The sequence below is a fragment of the Drosophila elegans genome, unplaced genomic scaffold, assembly GCF_018152505.1.
Source record: "Drosophila elegans isolate 14027-0461.03 unplaced genomic scaffold, ASM1815250v1 contig_149, whole genome shotgun sequence".
NCBI lineage: Eukaryota > Metazoa > Arthropoda > Insecta > Diptera > Drosophilidae > Drosophila > Drosophila elegans.
Genome location: NW_024545513.1, coordinates 11,100,344 through 11,106,343, shown reverse-complemented (window position 1 = coordinate 11,106,343; position 6,000 = coordinate 11,100,344).

Genomic DNA, 6,000 nt, shown 5'->3' with positions numbered 1-6,000 from the left:
AAGCTCCGGTGATAAGCGCTCATTGGGCGTGGGAAAATGCTGGGAAAACCTAGTTGTCTGTAGCGTAAATGTCGTCGTTTGAATCCATATGCAAATGTGGGTGGATTATCACCTGAAATTTGTGTTTTTTTTCAAGGATTTGTTCTCAACGTTACCATTATTTATTTATTTAACGTTATTATTTATTTAAATGAAGCCATACTTATTTTATGGATCTTGATTAAGTTCTGTGTGTGTTTTAATTTGTGGTTTTAGTTAAGTAATAAAGCATTACAAAGGATTAAAGTACCAACTTGTTTTAAAGTTTTAATCATTTTTTACCCATAAAATTGTAGTTGAAACATGAAAAGTAACATACAAAAATTGTAACTTCTTGTCACCACATTTGGAAATCTCTACAATTAGTTCATTTTTGGCTACTGTTGAATTTAGCCTCTTACTTTTGATTTACTTCAGCTCCCCTCATTCCCCTTCGTCTCCTCATTTGTCGGCCTTTTGTTTTGTACCAGTTTCATGGCTTGCACGTGATAATTGCATCGGATTCGTTTTCGGTTTCGTTTTCGATTTTGTTGCTTTGCCGTTTTTTTTTATATTTTTATTTTTCTGATTTTAATTTTTTATCTCGTTTTCATTTACACGTAATTGATTTGAACACACGAATAAAGCTATGAAGTTTATATTTTCTGCATCGAAATCTCAAATACCTTAAAGTAGTCCTTGGTTGGAAAGCTGCAAAAAGTGCATAGACTCACCAACTAAAGTTTTAACTGAGATCTAGGTGTTTAAATTGGCAGACTTTTCGTGTCTGCTATTTAAATATATACACAGACTTTGTATGAAATAAATGTATTTATGGAGCTAGCCAAAAGTCTGTCTAGCGTAAAGAAAAAAAAAAAGAAAGGAAAACGAAACTAAAGCATGAAAAGCGGGAAAAGCGGGAAAAGGAGGAAAAACGTTTCCTGGGCGGAAGGAAATACGGATATGTGGTACAAGCCAAATGCACCTCTCTTTCCTGAGATTTTTTAGCTCATGCAGGGCAAAAAAAAATTGGATCAATATTTATTTTAATATTCGAAAAAAACAAGAGACATCGATTAAAATTTATGTTATGGATTAATGGAGAGTGAATTTAAATAGAATAAAATATTATGATTAATAAACTATTAATTAGAACAGCGATGTTTTGGTGTTTCAACTTATTATTAACTAATAAACTTATTAAAACTATTGACATTTTATTTAAGCTAATAATAATCTACATAAATTCTATCTATTTTTTATTAAACTTTCTTTCTGTGTCAATCTCCTGCGAGATTTTGTGCATTTTCTCTCTGGTTTTCTGGCCAAATGTCAGATGTCTGGACGAGTTGGAAACCAAAGTGGATTCGGAGCGTTGAGTGAGCGTGACAAATGCAATTATACGGCGTCTGCCATCCCAAAAAATGCCAGAACCTCTGGGATTACGATCCACCAAAAAAGCATCTGCTTTCCCGCTGGGTGAGTGAGTGTGGGGGGGGATAATTGGGGTTGGGGTATGCTCAAGGACCACACCCTGTAACCTTTGACCTCACCTCGCTGCCCATCCTCTGGCTGTGCGTTAAAAGTCACGATTAAGCGCCGCATCAGCCCACCGAATCCCAAAACTCCCCGATGATGATGAGTTGTTGACTCTTCAGTTCTTTTTTTTTTTGTTGTTCTGTTGTTTTGTTGTTTTGTGTTTCAAGTTTGGCTGGTCTTCCTCTCACTCGGGGGTGGATGTTGGCCTGGACTTGGCTTTCGGGGCATAAACTGCATGAAATTAAGTAATTAACTGGCTGAACTTCACTCCACAGGTCACCGCAGCCGGTACAAAAGGTCACATCAATATGCCATCAGTCGTGATGAATGTGTGCAGATTTATCAAATACCATGATGGTAAAAATAATGCCATTGTTAATTCATTAATAGGTTGGGAAGTCAAAGTAAAAAAAGACCAAACTATTACCAATATTGATGGCTTAATTTTAGTAAAATTTTTAAAACCCAATATTTGGCATGAAAACATTGAATGTATTTATCATTTAACAATATATAACTTTTATTTAAAATTCCAGTGATTGTCGAGTTATTTGGCAACTTCTAGATAATTCATAAATATTTATGCTAAATTAATGTATTTATAAAATAACTCTTAATAACTTTTATTTAAAATTCCAATTATTTATGGAAAATATATATATTGTAAATATATTTCTGATTAAATACTGTAGCCATTAAAAAGCTCTTCATATCTCTGTTAATTTAGTTCCCGCCCAAAAGTTGCTCCCAAATCGAGGCATATAATTAGCGTGCGAGGATCACACAGCTGTTAGGTACCGACTGATTGCCGCGAAATATACTATATATGTTATATGTTAAATGTCTCACTTGAGCACAAAACGAGTTTGCCCCCGATCGAGAGCTTTGTTGGCCCCTTCGGTTCAGGGTTCGTGGTTCGTGGTTCATGGTACGTGGTACCTATTCCCATCTCCCGAATCCTCTAGTCGCATAGTCACAGTTCTTGTCGGACATGACATAGGAAAACAATAGTCGGGCACAATGGACCACTCGGGCGTCCATGTATGTATAGATATGTGGAACAAAGGGGCCAGGCAGGAGTGACCAACGGTCGAGGAAAGTTCCCATCGGCGAACTAAGTAAATGGGAATATACAAATACAAGTATACAAGTATGATGGAAGAAGAAGAGGGCAACGCAGCAACGCAGCAACGCGAGAGATCGCGAGAAATGCAAATTAAGTGCTGACCATTGTCCAGTCTTAAGAACAAGGGGTTGCTGCTTTTGCCTATGTTTCTTTTGCTTGGTCCCGAATCCGGAGGTCGTCTTAAGGTGGGATATATTGCCACTGCAGTTTTATCGCATCCCCGAATTCCAGTTTCCGTTGTGCTCCCATTGTAATGAGTTCGCGCTCGTTATTCACTATTCACCCCGTTCCCCTAGATATCTCACCCTTCTCCTACATTCATAGATTCTTCCATTCCCATTCCCGATCCCGATCCTGATCCTCTGACCCTTCGCATACCCCCTTTGGCCTTGCCAGTTGCAGTTGGTCAGCAGTCATCGTCATCAGGCCTTAATTTACGGGCCCGAGGGCCTCGAAAGCGGCGACCTCATTTGAATATTAGTTGGGTTGGTCCTTGGTCAATGATCTTGATTTGGGCCCCGGACCTCTGTGAAATTGCCTCCGGACCGCCAAGACACATTCTCACATCCTTATGCATTACACGCTTGACCAGCCGATCCTCCTTCCTCTTTACTCCATCCTATTTCTTATTTCCCCGCTGAACTCATATTTCATTTGGCTGACCAGTCTTGACCAGCCATCGCCATCCCGTTTTCGGAGCGGTCAACATGCGTATTACAATTTGATCCGGAATCCCTTGATTAGGAATTTGTTCTATGACGCAGTCACTTTTTCTGTTTCTGTTGCTGTTTCTGTTTCTGCTTTCATTTGCTTTTGCGACCCTTGCTATGGCCCGTTAAAATGATAATTTATGGATCCGAGGTCCTGCCAAGGTCCTGCCGCATCCTTTCTGGGTTAATGAGAGTTTGATCTCGCGGCGATTTATCTCTGGTCTCGCAAAAGGGCAGGCGAACGATCTTATTGATGGGATTAGCTGGCAACGGGGTTATCACACTCCCAAGATTTCCCAGTCCAGTTTTGACCTCGGTTCAACATTTTCCAATAAATATTAGCCAGCATTGAAATACGAAAATGTGGACTTTTAAGTCTGGAATCGAATGGTGAAGCTATGAACTTTAAGTTGAAGTGCACTTTTCAGTCACCTTTATGCTAGACATCGGAAAATTAAAAATATTTAATATGAAAAGTTGATAAAAATTGGATAAAGTTTAAAGTGACATATTTCGATAATGAAATATTAAATTAATATTATAAATCTCTGTGTAAATTATGGAAATATAATAAATATACTATTTTCTTGAATATACGCCAAAGCGGGATGTATAGTAATATATCTTTATTTTTCACAAACTGTCATAATTAATTTAATTTTGTTTTTGACCAAAAATGGTTGTTTGTTTTTTTTTTTTTTTGGAGGAAGCCCCGTTTTAACACGCTCCATTTTAGCCATCGCTTGATCGTTTTTCCCGTTTTTTAGATGTCTTGGGCATTTTAGGGACCTTAATTGCAAGTTGTTTCTGTTCTGTTCTGTTCTGTTTCGGTTTCAGTCACAAGTCCAGCTGAGCACGGCATATCCTGAGACGAGGACGAGGACGAGGACGAAGGCGAGGGACCTACCGAACCCGATCGAAATGAGGTCAGTGACTGGCGTTGCAGGCGCGCAAGAAACGAGATCGGGATAGGAAAAAGGACAAGCTGGCAGGACCCTTGGGCATTGTGCCAAGGCGTAACGGTTTTCGCTGTTTTCTGTAGCCGCCTTTGTTTTGTTTTTCTTTTTTTTTTTTTTTTTTTTTTGTTAGTTGAAAGTCCAGGACGTGTCTGTTGAATGGCAGGCCAAATTAAAGCAGGGCAAGTTTCGGTCAAGGATTAGCATTAGTTCGGTGAAGGATGACCAACGGTCAGTTGTGAACTTTCGGTATACAGAAAAATAACTACAACTGAATAAGAATCATAAAGTTTTTTTTACTTTTAAAGAAGTTTTGCTTGTGGTAAGAATCCCTATGAATGGATAATTAAAAACTATGCGTAAAGTTTGGTTAATCTATTATTAATTAATCCACAGCAAGTCGCATATTTCTAAGCAATTATTTTACATTTTAATTTTGTCTATATAATAAATGTCTATATATATAAAGAAGAATTTCGATTGGTCCACGCTTAATTGCGACCCTTGTACAGCTTCCATAATGGAGTGCAAAAACTGACATTTTCTAACCCAAAAATGGCCCTTGACTTCGGTCTAACCCCCACAACCCCTGAAGAGAAGAGAAAAACGGCCCAACCCTTAGCATCCCTGGAGTTGAAAGTTCAAAGAACATTCTCGGACATTTTTAATGAAATTGACATGGACCCTGGGTTTGGGTTTGGGTCGAAAGTGAGATCACATCGGTAGCAGAAAATTCAATTAGTTTTTCGGCTGAAAAGTTCAAGATTTTCGTGTGCCGAATGGACATTGGTCAGCAGATCAGAGAGGATCAAAAGGGGCAAGGGTAAACTCATCTAGCGTAACGAAAAAGGATGTTCGTCCAAGAAAAAAAGGGGTTAAGTCGCCAAACTGGTTTCTTCTTTGCTCATCAACCGTTGTTGATTTATGGGCTCGCCACCCCATACATTCGTTAGTCAACCCTTTTCTTTGGCAAAGGTGACAGATCAGTTCAGATCAGATCCCCGGAGCGCAAGTAGAGCAGCATCCCAAAACGGGATGATGATCTTACTTTCTGGCCACTCGTCTGCGTGTTAAAATCCCAAACCCTTCTTTTAAACAAAAGTTATAGATGATCGGCGATCCGCGATCTGCGATCAGCTGCCTGACCAATTAGTCAAATGTCCTCGTTGGGAAAAGAGATTTCTCTTGGGAAAGTGTCTGTTGATCTGAAAACCAAGCCCAAAATACTATACATATTTCAACACACACACACACACACACACACACACACTCACTCAACGCACAGTTCAGGTGAAACAAGTTTCGGATTTTCACAATTTCAGCATCATTTGGCGGCTCGTTCTCAGCACCTTTTGACCCCGAGACGAGTGTCGTTTTAACTGCGCCCAAAAGACAAAACAACAAAACCAAAAAAAAAAAAAAAAACAACTGAGACTAAGAAACACCAGCAGCGAACAACTCGTAATATGTTTTTATTGCCATAAAAGATATGGTGCTGCCACTTAGATGAAAGCTGACCGAACTGACCGCCAACTGGATAAGTGGTCAGCAGTTTCCGTTAGCCCTCCGTTCCCATCTTTCCCCGCTCAATTTAAGCTTCAACTAAGGTGACCCAGGTGTACCAACATAGCGCGTCTCGTTTGTCCCAACA